General features: G+C 35.3%; 1 protein-coding gene across 6 annotated transcripts in view; it reads right to left on the reverse strand.

Moving 5' to 3' along the window:
- Positions 1–17,570, reverse strand: part of Jmjd1c (jumonji domain containing 1C) — a 184,899-nt gene that overhangs the window by 56,028 nt on the left and 111,301 nt on the right. The gene's annotated exons all lie outside the window — the stretch shown is intronic.

Consider the following 17,570-nt stretch of genomic DNA (forward strand, 5'->3'; position numbering starts at 1 on the left):
AACCTAAAAATTTCCAGATTTATTGTTGTCAAACATTTTTAATTTTCAAGCAGAATTTTAAGTTTTATAAACTACTTGATTTCCTGTATGTAAACCAAATAGCAGTAAAGAGAAAACATGTTACATACTTCAGTTCCGTACCCAAAACAAAAATACTTAAAACTCAGGATCTTAATTTTTGTGACTAATCTTAAGTTTTTATTCGCAAAAAAGGAGAAAGAGTCTATGCAGAACATAAAGCCAATTCCAAGAGCAATCAAAACTTGCTTTTTACAAATCATGCTCTAGAAAGCAATTATCTATTACAAATACTCTGGGTGGTCTTAAGAAGTTCTTGCCAAATACAATCAAAGCCACTTACTAGTTGTAGAAATCAAGGAGCAAGCCTGTGTTCTGCAGTGAATGTAGAATTGGTGAGGTGAACACTATGGACGGAAGCATATAAAACACGGACTGGCCTGGAGTTGTGACACACACCTGTAATCCCAGCACTTGGGAGGCTGAGTAGGAGGATCACTAGGAAGGCCAGCCTATGCCTCAATACTTAATTTAAAAACTCACCAAGTACTTTACTTAAGGACTTGTGATGGTTTTATCAAAATGAAAACATCTACTTTTCAGAACATATGCATTCTTTCTAAAATCATCCTTTTAAAAGTTAACAACCAATGTTTCTAAATTGTCATATCTTATGGCATCTAGCTTCAGAACTTCTGTAGGTACGCACATATGTGTATGTCTAGCATTGTGACTTGTACCTTTTGCACTAAGCTACAGCCTGAGGATTCACTCCTATTTTTCATTTTAAAACAATGCCGCAAATTGCCCAGGTTGGGCTCAAACTTTCTATCCTTCTGCCTTAGATTCCTAGAGTATTGGGATTATAGGTGTGAGTCACCACACGTATCCAGAAAAACTGTAAGCACATTAATATTAATATCTTTAAACTGTATTTAGGCCCTTAAAATAACAGTTACCTTTATGAATAGGAAGAAAATAAGGAAAATGGTACCACTAATTCTAAAAATGTTAACTGATTTACAGAAAATTTCTTAATCCTCAAAATGTCTACTTTGAAGCTTATCCACTAAGAATCTAGAATTATACATTCAGACATTTTAGGAGCTGCTCCTTGGAACTTTCATTTGATACTATTATGCAGTACTATATTATTATTAAAAGAAAAAATGGTGAAATTTGTAAGTATATATAGTCCTATCAGAATTTATGAAAGTTGTGGAAATGTTCTTTTATTAGAGTATCAAGACTATCAAGATTACAGTTCTGTGTTTCTTTGGAGCCATAATTACCCAAAATTGTACAAATTAAAACATAATCTGAGACAAACATTCCCTTATCATTTTCATTACTTTAGATACATGAATACAAGTGCAGATGCATGCACATGAACAAATATATTAAAATGAAAGTTCATTCTGTACTTTTAAATTTTTTTCCTGTGTTTAAGTATTTGGCAAAATATAAGTCTTGAAACTCTAGTACTGTACTAGTACTATAAATTTCATTTAAAGTTTAAAAAAATACTGATCAACCTATAGTAAATATTGTAAATTATTTTCTCCAGTAGCTAATTTTGAAATTCTGGTTTGGAAAACGGACTTGACCCACCAAAAATTATCAATACAAACAAAAACAGTAACAGGTTGGTTGTTTTAAAATAAATAAATAAAAAAGAAACCAGACTAAATGGAACAGAAATTTAAGTTTCATGTCCAGTGGAACAGGACAAATCACATAATAAAATAAAAACATCAGGTAAATAAAATTAAGGATTAAATATATTTAAAAATAATTCTGAATGATTTGCAGCTGAAACTTACATAATGTTAGTCAGCCCCCAAACCTTAGGCAACTGGAAATAGCTTTAGGAAGCACTATACAATGGTTCAAAAGATCACAAAAGCATTGATTTCTTTGTTATTTTTCAAAGCAGAAAGATTAACCCATTTTAAGAGGAAACACTTTACTAAATATTACTCAAGAATCAAAGCCTTGTCTTCAGTGTTTATGAGAATAGATAATATATACTCTGTAACCTTTAAGTTTCCTTTTGTGTATTCCTGTTTGTCTGGTCTGTGACTTTCCCATCTATCAATGAATGTACATCCATTCTATATCACACAGATATATTTTAGTCTTCATACACAATTAAAAACCACATAAGATACATGGACAATCATAGTTTTTAAAAACTGAATTATGAGGGGCTGGGGATTTAGCTCAGTGGCATAAGTACCTGCCTTGCAAGCATGCAGTTGTGAGTTCAAGCCCCACTATCGATAAAAAAAAATTAAATTATGGATAATCCTTTATATTGTTGTACTTTCATGAGCTTTTTGAAATTTTATTTTTCAATGCCCACGTGCTACTTTTAAGAGTCTGAGTTATGCAAAATTAAGAGTTTTAAAGTGCAAAACACTGACATCAACAATTTGTTCACATTACTTATTCCCTTTGTAATAGAATCCAACCAAAAGAAACTTCAATATGTTCTAATAAATATAGCCAAACATGGTGACACAATCCTATAATTTCAGCACTCTGAAGGCTGAGGGAACAGGATCACAACAAATCTGAGGCCTGTCTGGGCTACACAGTGAGTTCAAGCCCAGCCCAAATTACAAAGTGAGACTTCGTTTCCAAAAAACCCCCACAACCTGATATATACAAGGAATGTATCAACATTCAATGGAAAACAGTTTAGAAATTTTCTTGATTCCAATACACCTGAAAACATCATTTGCATTACCTTAACACCTGCACTGTGACACAAATATCAAAAACGAAGTGCTTGTCTAGCATGTGCAAGGCCCTGGATTTGACTGTCAGCAATACCCCAATCCATCTTAAACTCGCCAAAACCCCCAAAGAAAACTGAATGAAGTTCAAGACCCATAAAAAGCAAAAGTCAAATGTGTGTGGTGGCGCACACGTGTAAAACCAGCACTCAGAGGAGGCTGAGGCAGGAGAATCATCATGAGTTTGAGGCCAGTCTAGGCTACATAGTGAATTCATGGCCAGTTTGAACTACATTGAGATCCTGTCTTTTTTTAAAAAAAGGGCAATAGGGGGCTGGGGATTTAGCTTAGCAGCATAAGCACCTGCCTTGCAAGTAGGCAGTTGTGAGTTCGATCCCTGGTACCAATAAAAAAGGAAAAAGACAAAAAATAAATAAATAAGTAAAAGGGGGCAGTTTTATTAATTTGACCTCAACATCAACTGGGCCAAGTTTTATTCAAATTAATTTCTTATAATACATTTTTTAGTCGTAAGTTTTTTGATTTTGCAGTAATTTTTTTTTTATCGGTACCAGGGATCAAACTCATGACTGCCAGCTCGCAAGGCAGGCACTTATGCCACTGAGCTAAATCCCCAGCCCCTATTTTGCAATAATTTCTTATAGTCACAAATTTCAAAATTAACTGAGGCAGAAAAGACACTTTCATAATGTTTGCTATCCCCTGAGAAAAAGACCTCTCACACTTGGTCAGTGATTTGAAATGTAACCTAAAGCAAATACAATGGAAGTCTTTATCTGCCACCCTGTAACATATGGCAAATCTAAAAGTTAAAGTTCTCTTCAATCAGCCTAGTGCTGTAATACCAGCAAACAGGAGGCTGAGGTATAATCGCTTAGTTTGAGGACAACCTGGCCTACAAAGTGAATTCAGGGTCAGCCTGAGGGTAGAAGTAAATTCAAGGCCAGCCAGAATTGCACAGTGAAACTCTGTCTCAAAAAGATAACAACAATACCCTCTCAAAATCCAAATAAACAAGGAAAGACATACACAGATACATAGACATTTATAATAGAAAACAGCTAGGGAGATAGTTGAAGCAGGAGAGGCCCCAAGTTCCATGCCCTTGGCTGGAAAAACAAACATCAAAGAGAATCCCCTGAACTATGAGTGATTTATGGGACTAATCTATTTCCAGTCTTTAAAAATAGCTATTTAACAATAAGCATATTTACCTGTCAGTATAAATTTATAAGATTTTAAATTGACATCAAGAAGCACTTTTATAAGTTTATGGCCATATCACCTTGAATGCACCCAATCTTATCTGATCTTGAGAGCTACGCAGGGTTGAGCCAGGTTAGTACTTGGATGGCAGAAGCACTTTCACAAAGGTTTGACATTTTTTGTTTTATTTTGTGCTGAAGATTGAATCCAAGGCCTTAACCATGCTAAGCATACATTCTACCGCTGAGTAACACCCTGAGATCTAGTAAATCTCACTTAATCCTAGTAACACCTCTCTGCTGGTTTAGTATTACTCTTTCTACTTTACAGATGAGGAAACATACTCAAAGGTTAGGCAACGTCTCCAAAATCAGCAAGTATCTCGCTAATGTCAAGGCCCTATCCGCTTACCCTTGAACCACTGGGAAGTCTCTGCTATGTTTTCAGTGACTTAGTAACATGGTCATATAAACTAGAATAACAATTTACTAAATTGTCTTATTTAAAAAAACAAAAACATAAAATTATGTCTGCTAAATTAAAATCAGCTAATAGGTATATGTATTCTCATATATAAAAGAGATCATAAAGATGTTATAATTTATCACTCCTGACTGATATGTTCTGAAATTTTTTTTTCTCTTTGGAATATAATAATGAAAACTAATTTATCACATAGAATTTATCAAAACCCTTAAGAATTCTGGGAAGTACTACATTAATGTCCTGTTGCATCAAATCACAACAAAACAACTATGTTATCTTGCTTTACCCTGTTAAATGTTAAATTAAGATTATCGGCAAACTTCTTTTAACTGTATTAACTAAAAATAACTACCACTAGGTTCTTTAGCTAATTTTTCTTTTCTTTTTTCTGGTACTGGGGATCGAACTCACGACCGCCTGCTTGCAAGGCAGGTGCTTATGCCGCTGAGCTAAATCCCCAGCCCCTCTTTAGCTAATTTTCAAGCTGAAAATAAGTTATATATTCTCTTGAATAAGCCTTCTCCAAATACATAGAATTTCTGCATTTTTAATCACAATTTTCTCAGTGTCAGTGTAAATTCTGTTTCTCTCAGCATTACTACAAACCAAACATTAGAACAATTAAGTAAATTCTGTACAGCTATTTGAAGGGAAAAAGCTGTTTTTTTGTGATAGCTTCAGTAATAGTTTGTAACAACTCAAAAGAGATTTTCAAGTTATATATCAACATGGCTTTTACACAGTTGCATCCTAATGAATGTAATCTATTGAGTCACCTGCTTAAAGTATCTGCCAACCACGATTTACAAACTACACAAAAACTCAGGAGGGCCTAGAAACTATTTAATGTATTTCAAAGTAGTCTCTCAGAACATTCCTTCAGAGTAACTCAAGCTTAACAAAAGTGAAGAATTCCTGGGATGGGGAAGAGGTTTCACCTAAGAAAGAAATATTATATACTTGCTAGTATAGTATTGAGGGAAAGTATCCTACTAAATATTCATCCATAGAAAATAATACTAGCTAGTGTATAACCACAACTGTGTCAATAATCTTCTGATTCACATACAATAAATACAAATCAAAGTAGTCATATACCATTAACTGAATGAATATTCAGTTTTAAAATTTTGGAAATGTAAAAAAATGTAAAATAGAACAGCTATAATTTCTAAATTAATCCATACCACAGACTTAATTGGCAAGATTTTCACTTTTTCTCATGTATTGGTACAAAAATGATAAACCTAAAAAGTATATTTAAGGGCTGCAGGTTTAGCTCAACGGCATAAGCACTTGCCTTGCAAGTGTGAGGTCATGAGTTCAATCTCCACTACAAAAAAATTAAATTAAATTAAAAAGTTCATTTAAACTACTGGACCATATTTCTCTTATCTCAAAAAAGAACACAATGCAGTCAGTACAAGCCAGAAATGATCAGCAAGTCCTATTAGTCATTTATTCTTTTATGACACCTATTAAAAAGTCTGTTTGTCTGTTGTCAATGCAGAATAAATGCAAATATGTGAGAAAAGTGTTAAGCTCCACAAAAGAGGAGCTAAAAATACAATTATAATGTAAAAAAATAAAACACATTATTACATGATAATAAGGACTACAGAATGTATACTTCTACAATTAGTTTTTTTCTTTTTGCTGTTCTTAAAAATACAAGTTTCATATATATGAAAAACGTGATTACAAAAGTTTTCTATACTTAGGGACACAGCAGGTGCATAACATGTGGGAGGTACTGGGTTTAATTCCTGCCACCAAAGCAAAGAAAAAAGAAAGATTTGTTTGTTTGATGTCTTTTTGAGACGGGACCTTGCTATGCAGTTCAGGCTGGTCTTGGGCTCACTTTGTAGCAGGCTGGTTGTAAACTTGCAAGAAGTTCTCCTGACTTAGCCTCCCAAATACTGAGATTACAGGAGTGCGCCACCATGCTCAGCTAATGGGAAGAAAAATTTTTAAAAGACAATTTTTATTTTTAGAAACTATGGAAATTCTAATAATACTGAATAAAAATACTTTGAGGTAAGGCATGGTGCCGCACACCTGTAATCTCAGCACTCAGGAGCTGAGACAGGAGGACTGAGTTCAAGGCCAGCTTAGGGTACACATAGGGAGGCTCTTACAAACAAAGTCCAGAAGGGCAGTGTTAAATGTAAAGGATGGGGACTTGAATATTTAACATGGTAAAACATTATGAGCCATTTTAACAATATCTGTTGTGTAGAAGAGGCAGAAGGAAGGCTTCAAGAAATGAAGATGTTATACGTTATTTTTAAGAATTTATACAATGAAGCAAAGAAATAAAATGTGGCCATAATGGGTGTGATCTGAGAATGTTTATTATTTATATTAGAAAACAGAGACTTGAATTTATTTATATAGTGAAAGAAAAAGGAAGCAATGAACAGAAATAGACTTAAGATAAATGGAGCGAGGCATTTGTAAGGACAGGTTCTAGAACTGGCCCCAGCCCCTGGCATGGATTGGACCCAAAGCCTTGGCATGGAGCTACATTCCCAGCCCTTTTTATTCTTTGAGGGCCCTGCTGAATGCCCAAGCTGTGTAAAACTTGTGGTCTTCCTGCGTTAGCCTTCCAGAGTGCTGAAATAATTTCCTAAGAGTGCACCACCAAGAATTAGCCTTTTAAAAGTTTCCCACAAGAAAGGCACAGTTCTAAAAACTACCAAATACAACAAAATGGCTAAACATATTGCCAGTGAGAAGTATATCCTAAGGATAAGACAACAAAAAATTCAGGCTGCTTTCAGAAGTTAATCTTTAGTTAATGCTAGTATTATTCTAAATCTTTTGGTTACATAATGTAGGATAAGATGAGTAAACATGGTATTTTATTTATCATTTCTGAGGTCACTGTTAAGTGGCAATGTCACAGGCTATAATAACACTCAGATTTCTCTTCTGATTGAATAGATCTTTTGCCTTCATAGAGTGTCACATACTGAGTCAACTAAAGGTGAATGGTTGATCTATGGAAATTCATTTTGGTCTGTATATGTTTGAAACTATGTGTGTGTGTGGGGGGGGGTTACCACATCATTCTAAAAATCCCACGAAAGCTTTTATTACACATTTATTCAGAATGAAAAACAGTCCTCAGAATAGCTTACAAAACCCTATTTGAATACCCCTGCATCCTCTGACATTATTTGCTATCCCTCCCCATACAATGTTGCTGTTTTTTTTACTGCTCTGACTTAAGGGCTACTCATTTTTTCTTTTACTTGATGTATCTGTCCTACCCCACTCCCCATCATGCCGTTCCTTTCCAGCATCATTTTTCACTTTAACATTTATAGTCTTCTAACATACTAAGTCAGAAGTATGTTTTCTCACCCCCAGATAAGACATGCAAAGCCAGGGTGCTTTGTTCTGTTTTGTTCATGGTTGAATCCTCAAATGGACACAGCAGAAACATAAAAGTTACCTTTAAAACACAAGGAGGAGGAGCTGGGGATTTAGCTCAGTGGCATAAGCACCTGCCTGGCAAATGTCAGGTCATGAGTTTGATTCCCGGTACCAAATAAAATAAAATGTATCAATTAAAAATTAAAAAAAACACACACAAAGAGTAGAGCAGGGGCAATAGCTCAGGGGCAGAAGCACCTGCCTGGTTAAGTATAAAGTCCTGAGTTCAATTTCTAGTACCCAAACAAACAAAAACCACCACATATACACAAGGAACAGGAAGCAGGAAGGCAAGGCAAGAGAGCAGGCGGGGAAGATGCCAAGGTAGAGAAGGAAGGAAGACCACAAAGTAGTAACAGTAGAGTAGCAGTAGTAAAAAGGGACACATGTCTAAAACAAGACAAACAGAGGCAGGCACAGGTATAAAAATAGGTATAAGAACAGGAAGTTAAGGGGGTTCCTACTTATAACCTCAGTTTCCTCTGTGTAGCAGGAGAAAGGTCATCTACTATGAGAAAAGAAGGAAGTTTAGTTTAGTAGTGATAATTTGGAGTAGGAAATAGGAGTTCAAAAGGGACATACAACAGCATGCCAAATGATACTCTGGGAGAGTAGCTGGGACTGGAGCCAATATAATATCAAAACACATAGCTATTAATTTTCTCCGGCAGCATTCAGCATTTAGGGCAGTGGTGGTGAACCTATAGTATGTGTGCACTCTCTGTCTGTACATAAGCCAAGTTGCCCCAGCACCCAAGCATTGGAAATAAGTTAATTTTCTAAACTAAAACCTCAGTACTGTATTTATATTTAATTGCAGTGTTGGCACCCACAGCAATTAAGTGAATTTTGGGTTTCAGTTTGGTCACTTGCTTTCTAAAAGGTTCACCATCACTGACTTAGGGCATGGCTATCCAATAGAATCTTCTGTAATGCCAATAGTATGTATCTGTACTGTTCCACACATGAATATTTGGAAATTTGAAATGTGGCTAGTATAACTGAGGTATTGATTTTTAGTTTGGTTTTACCTCATTTAAATTTAGACAGTCAAATGTACTGAAATGCTACTAATTAATGGAAAATGAAGATTGAATGGAGATTAAGTAGCATAAACAAACAGTAGATCTAGTCTAAGACTGGAAATTAAAAGGTAAATGTGAAAGACAAAAGCATAAGGAAATTAAGGTGCTGGTAAGAACTGAAGTGATATACCATGGAAGTATCTTAGCTGAAAAGCACAAAATTGGAAGAATTTAGGAAGTTTACCAATTATGTGATCTACTGGTAAAGTGACAGACTGTGAGTATGTCCTTTTTTGTCACTTGGGGGTTTAAAAACAATTATTTTGGGAGGCTGAGGCAGAACAATCTCAAGTTTAAGCCCAGCCTGGAAAACTTATTAGCAAGATCATTTCTCAAAAAAAAAAAAAAAATCAGTAAATAAACAGGAGTGGGGAAGACACAGCACAGTATGAAAGCTCTGGGTTTAATTCTCAGTAGACAGAAAAAAATTAGCTCGGCATGTTGGTGCATGTCTGTAACCTTAGCACACTTTAGGGAGCCTGAGGCAGGAGGATCGCAAGTATAAACCCAATCTGGGCAATGTATCTAAAAATTTTAACAGGGCTGTAACTCGGTGTGAATCTCTCGAGCTTCAATTCTTGAGAGAGAAAGACAGACAGACAGACAGACAGACAGACACACACACACACACACACACACACACAGAGACAGAGAGGTAACCAAAACAAAACAATTACTTTGGGGATAGGAGTATAGTGCATTAAGTACAGAGCTTGCCTAGTATATGGGTGAGGCCCTGAGTTTACTGTCAGCACTTTAGGTAAGCAAACAAAAAGCTTCCAATGAGCTTCTTGAAAGCCTCTTTTCCCTTGGTCTTTCCCTCCCTCTAACCCAGTGTGAGCAGGTTTGGCAAGGGTTCTACCACTCATTTACACAGCCATTTATCTTTTATTTCTTTTCTTTTGGCAGTACTACAGATGGAACGGAACTCAGGACCTCACACATACTTCACCTCATATATACTAGGTGCTCAGCACTGTTACCGCCTGTAAGTATATAGTATACTATATATAGTCTCTATCACAAAAAAGCTTATAGAGCACAAAGAACTTTTATATATATCTCAGATCAGTGTGAGACAGTATGATGTACCTATTCTGGAGATGAAAACCTAAAAATTTATCTGGTTAAGAGATTATATACTTTTCCTAGAATTTGAAATCACAGAGATCTGATTTGAACTACTACTAATTCTACCACCTACTTCTGATACTTTCATAAATACCCTCAAAAAAGCCAAAATGAGGACAAGATAAATTTTATATCCATGTTTATGTAGTTAACAAGATATGTATCTTTAAATAAAATCTAGTGACTTACTCTACAATCATACAATGATAGTGTGGCTCATTTTTGTTCTCCCTAAATTTTAAATTTTTGATTATTTTATAAACTACTATCAAATTTTAATATTAGCATTAAACTAAACATCCTAGCACCTTGGAGTTCTGGGGGAGGGGGCAATAAAGCTACCCAAGTTGTGCCACTATTCAAATTTAAAAAAAAAAAAAAGTACAGCTCTATATTTATCCCTACTTACAGAATAAAACAAAGTAAGAAACAATTTAAAAAGTGATCAAGACCAGTAAAACCAAATCAGTGGTTTAACAATGCAATGCTGGCGGGAGACCACACTAACCAATCATATGTTCTTTGCTTAGCCAAGGTAGAACTTCCCAGTGCTTACAATGTGTGCTTGGCAGGTGCTACCAAATGATGTGATTTTCCTTAACACATACACAACAAGTAAACATTTTAAAAAATTTCCAAAAACAAGCTTTAAGTATTGAAAGGAACTGTTACAACACATTCAAGATTGGGGGTGCTAGAACAAAAAGTCTATGCAAGTATTTTTAAAATCTGAAAAACTCTATAATCTTAAACATCTTTCATCCCAAGCAGTTTGGATAAAGGACACATGTGAACATATGTGATGGAACTTAGTGCCTTTAAAAAAACTGTATTAAAGAAACAAGACAAATAGCTGCCTCTTTGGAGTTTTAGAGACTCTTTTTGCATACTACGTAATATCTTACAGATTTTTAATTCTGAAACTTTTATTTATATACATTAGATTTTTAAATTCATCACCATTTTACAGAATTCTGTATTTCCAAAAATGGCTACTCCATACATGTTAAAGGAAAAAGCAGCTTGTTAATCCAAAAGTAGATCTGAGCGTACTACTGGATTTCTAGGCAAGGAGCACCTGAAAGATCATGGTATATTTTTTTAATCTCTTATAAATCCAGGTGGTGGTATAAGTTTATAATTCTAGCATTCAAGTCTGAGGCAGGAGAAATATAAGTTCAAGGCCAGCTCAGGCAATTTAACAACTTAGTAAGACCTTGTCTCAAAATTGGAGTGAGAATATTTATTGCTCAGCGCAAAGGCCCTGGTTTCAACATATTCCATTAATGGGGGTGTATTTCATTGGGATACATACAGAGCTATCCCTACCTTAAGATCAAATGTGACAGAAATGCATTATTCACTTGTAATTAATAATCTTACTACCAAATAATTACATTTAGAGATTACAGAGAATGTTGAGAGTCTGGTAAGAATTGATATGGAACCAGACTGGGTATAGATAACCAGGAGAAAACATTGCAGTAACAAAACTTGAGGAAGCAGAGCTGCTATTCTTATTTGGAAAGCAAAAAAAACCTCAAGTACAGGGACACATGCCTGCAATCTAGCATTCTGGGAAGCTGAAGCAGGAAGACCACAAGTTTGAGCTAAACCCAGGCAACTTACTGATTTAGTGAGAACTTGCCTCAAAATGAAAATGGGCTGGGGGTGTGAAAAACAATGTTGAATGCAGCTACTGAGTGCCATCCAACAGAAAGGCAGGGATTTTCAAAGGGAAAAGCAGTAATTGAACTTTAGCAATAGTGTGACTAGTTTCAACTTGTTTGGGACAGTCAGTTGAGAGAAAGAATGTTTTAAAGTATGTCATAAATCAATAGGATTTGATTCTGTGTGAACCTGGACAGACTAGGGTGCTGCTCAGTTACTCAAACAAATGCCAGTTTACATGTTGCTCTAAAAGTATTTTTGAGAAGTGGTCACATTAGACAGTAAGGCAGTATCATCCTCCAAATATAGGTAGATTTCATGCAATCAATTAAAGGTCTGAGGGGAAAAAAAAAGACAAGCCTTATGTGCTCCCTTTAGCAGCACATACTTTAAAAAAAAGAAGAGAGACAAGTCCTAGAAGGAATTTTACCTCCAGATAGCTGTTGTAATCAAGGCTGGCGCCACTGTGAATTTTGTACTGGTCAGCCCCATAATTACATGAGTCAATTCACTAAAACTGCTCTCTTCTTTCTCTTCTGAGCTCTGGACACACCTACCCTCTACTGACTATTTTTCACAGAAAATTCTAATAAGAAACATTAGTTTTCTCTTTATCTTTTTTCATCATCTAGCTCTCAAAAAAAAAAAAAAAAACAACCAAACAAACAAAACAACCAGGCATTCATGCTTCAACTGACTGCACATTGCAAAAGACTGCATACAAACTTCTTCTTCTTCTTTTTTTTTAATCGGTACTGGGGATCAAACTCACGACCGCCTGCTTGCAAGGCAGGTGCTTATGCTGCTGAGCTAAATCCCCAGCCCACATACTTCTTTTTTTGAAACTCACATATTATTATAATATTTGTCTTTCCCCTTGCCTGAAAAAGAATCAAATATTTTGCTTTTAAATTCATAGGAATCAAGTAAATGACATGTAACAATAAACGAGTAACTGTTTTACAGCTCAGCAATCACAAGCTCTTCCTTTTTCCTTAAATCTTAAAAGCATGTTGTTGGGGGCTAGAGGAATATGTTTTAATGATACAACACATGCCTAGCAAGGGCAACACTCTGGATTCAATCCCGTTCCCCAATATTTTCTCCAAAGAGTCACCTGGCACTTCAGAAAGTTCCCACAAAACAGAATAGGATGTTAATACAATTTATCTTAAAATAATTTATCTAATAATCGTTTGAACAAATTATGTAGCTGTAGAAAAATTTAAAAAGAAAAGTAAGTACAGACATACAGTGCAAGGGAATTGAACAGTAAGCATAAAATTAAATTACAGTCTAAATGATCAAGTGACTTTCAACAGGGAGTCTAGGGCTTTCAGTGTTGGGGCAAGAACCTTGAATAAGTAGTGTGGACAAACAGAATAATCACATACAAAATAATGAAGTTGGATCTTATTACTACTATATATATTTGGGGAGGGGGCACACAGAATTTTGCTATGTAGTTCAGGCTGGCCTTGAACTCACTATGTAATCCAGGCTAGCCTCAAACTCCCAGTTATCCTCCTTAGACTCTTGAGTGTTAGGATTACAGGCATGCCCTGCTTGGCTATTATATCTGATTTTAAAAAATTAACTCCAGACATTATAAAGATTGAAATGTAAGAAAAAAAACTACTTAAACATTAAAAAATCCTCAACACTGAATCTGGCATAATTTCTTGGATATAACATCAAAAGCACAAATAAAAAGGAAAAATAAATTAGATGTCATCAGAATCAGAAATGTGTATATTGAAGAATACTATTAAGAGAAAGAACTTACAGAATGGGAAAAAATACTTAAAAAACATATGATAAAGGTCCGATGTCCAGTACATATAAAATACTATAATAAATTTAAAGATGGGCAAAGCCACGCATGGTGGCACATGTCTGTAACCCCAGCACTCAAAAGGCTGAGGCAGGAGGATCATTGCAAGTTCAAGACCAGCATGGGCTACAACGTGACCTCAAGGCCAGCCTGAACTGCATAGTGAGATCCTGTCTCAAAAAACACAAAGACAAAAATGAAAACAAGGCAAAAGCCTGAATGAGTATTTCTTATTCAGATGGCATAAAAATTATCAGTAATAAGCACAGAAAAAGAAGCTAGCTATCATCAATCATTAGGGAAATGCACATCAAAACCACGAGATAGTGTTTCATATCCATCAGCAAGGGCAAGTAACCAGTGAAGAGGTGCAACACAAATAGTATAGATACTGTAAAACTGCTCACCAGAAAGTTAAATCATAAACTTTCAACATGCTACAATAAACCTAAGTACATACACTCAAAACAACTGAAAGCACTATCCGTAACTGCCAAAAAGGTGGAAATTCAATAAATACTCATCAAAAGATGAAACAATTAACAAAATGTGGCATTATTAATAAATTGAATAGTGTTTCAGTCACAAAAAGAAATATAATTTTAACAAATGCTATAATACAAGTGAAACTTGCAGGCAATATTTCAGAATGACAAATATTAATTTCTCTACCTCTTTTTCTTGCACAACTGGAGGCTGAACCTAGGGCCTTGGCCCTGACTTAATATTCCCAGCTCTTTTTTCTTTTGAGCTGGTATTGCTATGTAGTTCAGGCTGGCCTCAAACTTACCGCATTCTCTTGCTTCAGCCTCACTAGTGCTGATATTTCAGCACTAGAATTCTTTAATGAAGTTTGGAATGGATAACAACTTTCTGGAAATGCATAATCATAATTGTTGTACAATATTGTGAATATATTTTAATGCCACTAAACGGTCAAAAAGTTTTAATGTCTCTGTTTAACAAATGCTCATTATTCTTCTAATCAATGATGACAATGAGGTTAAGACCAGCCAGGAGGCTAAACCAACTAAAAACAGTGTAAAAACCTCATTATGAAAGTATCTTCAGAAGAAGATGGTTAAGTTAGGATTTATAGAAATGGATCATCTAGGGGCTGGAGGTTTAGCTCAGCAGCATAAGCACCTGCAAGCAGGTAGTTATGAGTTCGATCCCTGGTACCGATAAAAACGAAAAAGACCAAAAAAAAAAAAAAAAAAAAAAAGGAAAAGAAATGGATCATCTAATATACATTCCACTTCTTTACTTGACTTCATATACTTAACCAATCTTTCTGTTTTAGTGATTTATCTCCTTTTAATTCATCCTGAGACAACCTTAACCCAAGAAAAAGAACCCTTCCTTTGTATCCCTCTGACAAACAGTGGATCCCTAATAATTCCCTGATGTCTGTTACTCATTGTATTTTGCCTGTATTCACATTTATGTTTCTATGCGTGTTTCACCCATTAGATTAAGGCACTATAAAGATAAACTCTTTCTATTCCTGAATTAAAATACTAGGTCCTCAAATACACAAGCCCAACCTATATTATTTATTGACTAAGAATCAGTATTCTGAAACCTTGGGAGACACGGGTTTTAGAGGCAACTTCTCTTGTTAAGAAGCTGACATGGGGGGCGCTGGGGATTTAGCTCAGCAGCATAAGCGCCTGCCTTGCAAGCAGGCAGTCGTGAGTTCAATCCCGACTACCAATAAAAAGGAAAAAGACACACAAAAAAAAAAAAGAAGAAGAAGCTGACATGGTTTCATTTCAACTTCACACAAATCTAAGTCTTGAGTACCACCTAAATGCACAACAAAGAAAATTAAGACTGCTGAAAAAACAGGGCAACTGTAAAATATCTTAATCTCTTTGAATTGCCTAGTCAGGGATAAAATGAATCTGAAAATAAAGCACAAATTGTAAGTGCAGCTTAATGCCACTATGTGGAAAGTCTATGGAAATTGTATGAGGAATGAAATTAAGAAAAATGTAGTTTTATATTTAGAAAAGCCAATTGTAAGAAAAATAAAGTGCCAAATCAAAGTGACTGAATGATGTACAAACAGTAGACTCTTCCCATTTGATAGATCACAAAAGCAGCATAATACAAAAGAAGTATCATCTTGAAATCTTAAGTTCTATTTTTGCAACAACCAGCTCTATGCAACGAAGCATCAAGTTACAACTTCCCTAAACTTCATTTTCTTTGCCTATAACAGCTACCATAAATTGTCTGCCTTCCTCTTATTTGTTCCTTCCTGCTCTTCATTCTCCTATCCTATCTCTGGTTTAACAATCATAAATATCAGATCTAACAGGTTTTGTAAGGGGTAGGACAGAGTTAAATGGACACTGACCCACTGAAGTTACATAGAAACCAGTATTATGAGAAGCAAAACCTATGAGTAAGCAAAAGAAACCTGTCTAAAGAAAAGAGATGGGGGAAGGGCAAAAAAGGAGTACATGATTTAGTTCCTGACTTTCTAGTTCCTAATTCCAGACTGAATAAAGTCCGGCTAAGCTTTCATGCTATGAGTGCACATTGACACTGCCAGCTGTAGCACTGCAGTATCTATCTGTTTTTAAATTTTATTGGCTTTACATAAGTTTTGCTTTTTCTGCATATACATTTGTTCATACTCTAAGAAAACAGTGTGAATAAATTATATAACTGAAAAATTATGCAAAATTAAGTTCTATTTCACATAAGACTAACATAATAATTAACTAATACAATTCCCACAAAAATATCACAGGAAGCTGGGCGTGGTGGCTCACACCTAAAATCCCAGCACGCAGGAGGCTGAGGTAGGAGGATCCTTGGGAATTCGAGACTAGCCTAGGCTAAAAAGTGAGCTGAAAGCCAGCCTGAACTGCACAGTGATCCTGTGTCAAAAAGATTATTTAAAAAAAAAAAAAATTGTAGGAGGGGCCCGGGGTTTAGCTCAGTGGTACAAGCACCTGTATGGCGTGAGGTCATGAGTTTGCTTCGTGGTACCAAAACAAAAACAAAAACAAAAACCCCACACTATAAACTATCAAATTTTAAAAAATATGAAATATTAACATCATATATTAATTTCAAGACTTTAAATATGGTTATGCTTTAGTAAGACTCTAACTGGAAAGAGGAATAAATAAATACAATTACCCTGTTTTGAGTGGCCAAAAAAACCTAGACAATCTTTCTCAATAGTATTTAGTGATGGCTTAGAATCTTTGGAATCTGATGTGTGCAAAATTTCACATACTTTAAATTCTTAACAGTAGCCACAAAAAAAAAATTAAAGAGACTGGCAGATTTTTCAGCATATGATCATAGCAGATTTGGGACCAGTGTTTTTAATCTGAGTATTGCAGAAGAGCTCAGACTTGGGCCAATTTTCAGTCAAAATAACATGTTCCTGGACTCCATGGATACATTTGCAACAACACACCAAGTTTTGCAATCAATTTTTAGAAATGAGGAACTCCTTTTTTAATGGTAGTAGATAATGCGCTGCAGTAAATCAAGTGGCTGAATTATCTATTGTTTCTGAAATTAAGGCTTAGGGGCTGGGGATTTAGCTCAGCAGCGTAAGCGCCTGCCTTGCAAGCAGGCAGTCTTGAGTTTGATCCCTGGTACCGAGAAAAACGAAAAAGACCAAAAAATAAAATAAAAGAAAAGAAAGAAAGAAAGAAATTAAGGCTTTATTACCTTAGGCAGATGGGTGACAATATATTTAAATATAGAGCAAAATTACAGAATATTAAAATTCAATATATCAACTTAAAAAAAACTTTTACAGAAGTACAATGATTCTACTTTAGCTGCTGGTTCTCTTTTTCTTGTCCATTTTACAATCGAGGATTCAGCTTGGCTCGACTATTACAAACTGTCATTTTTGATTAGAAATGGGAGGATATATAGCCAACTACTACACAACAG

Source organism: Cavia porcellus, unplaced genomic scaffold (genome assembly GCF_034190915.1).
Source record: "Cavia porcellus strain 051 isolate PalLab524CR breed Dunkin Hartley unplaced genomic scaffold, mCavPor4.1 scaffold_28, whole genome shotgun sequence".
Taxonomy (NCBI): domain Eukaryota; kingdom Metazoa; phylum Chordata; class Mammalia; order Rodentia; family Caviidae; genus Cavia; species Cavia porcellus.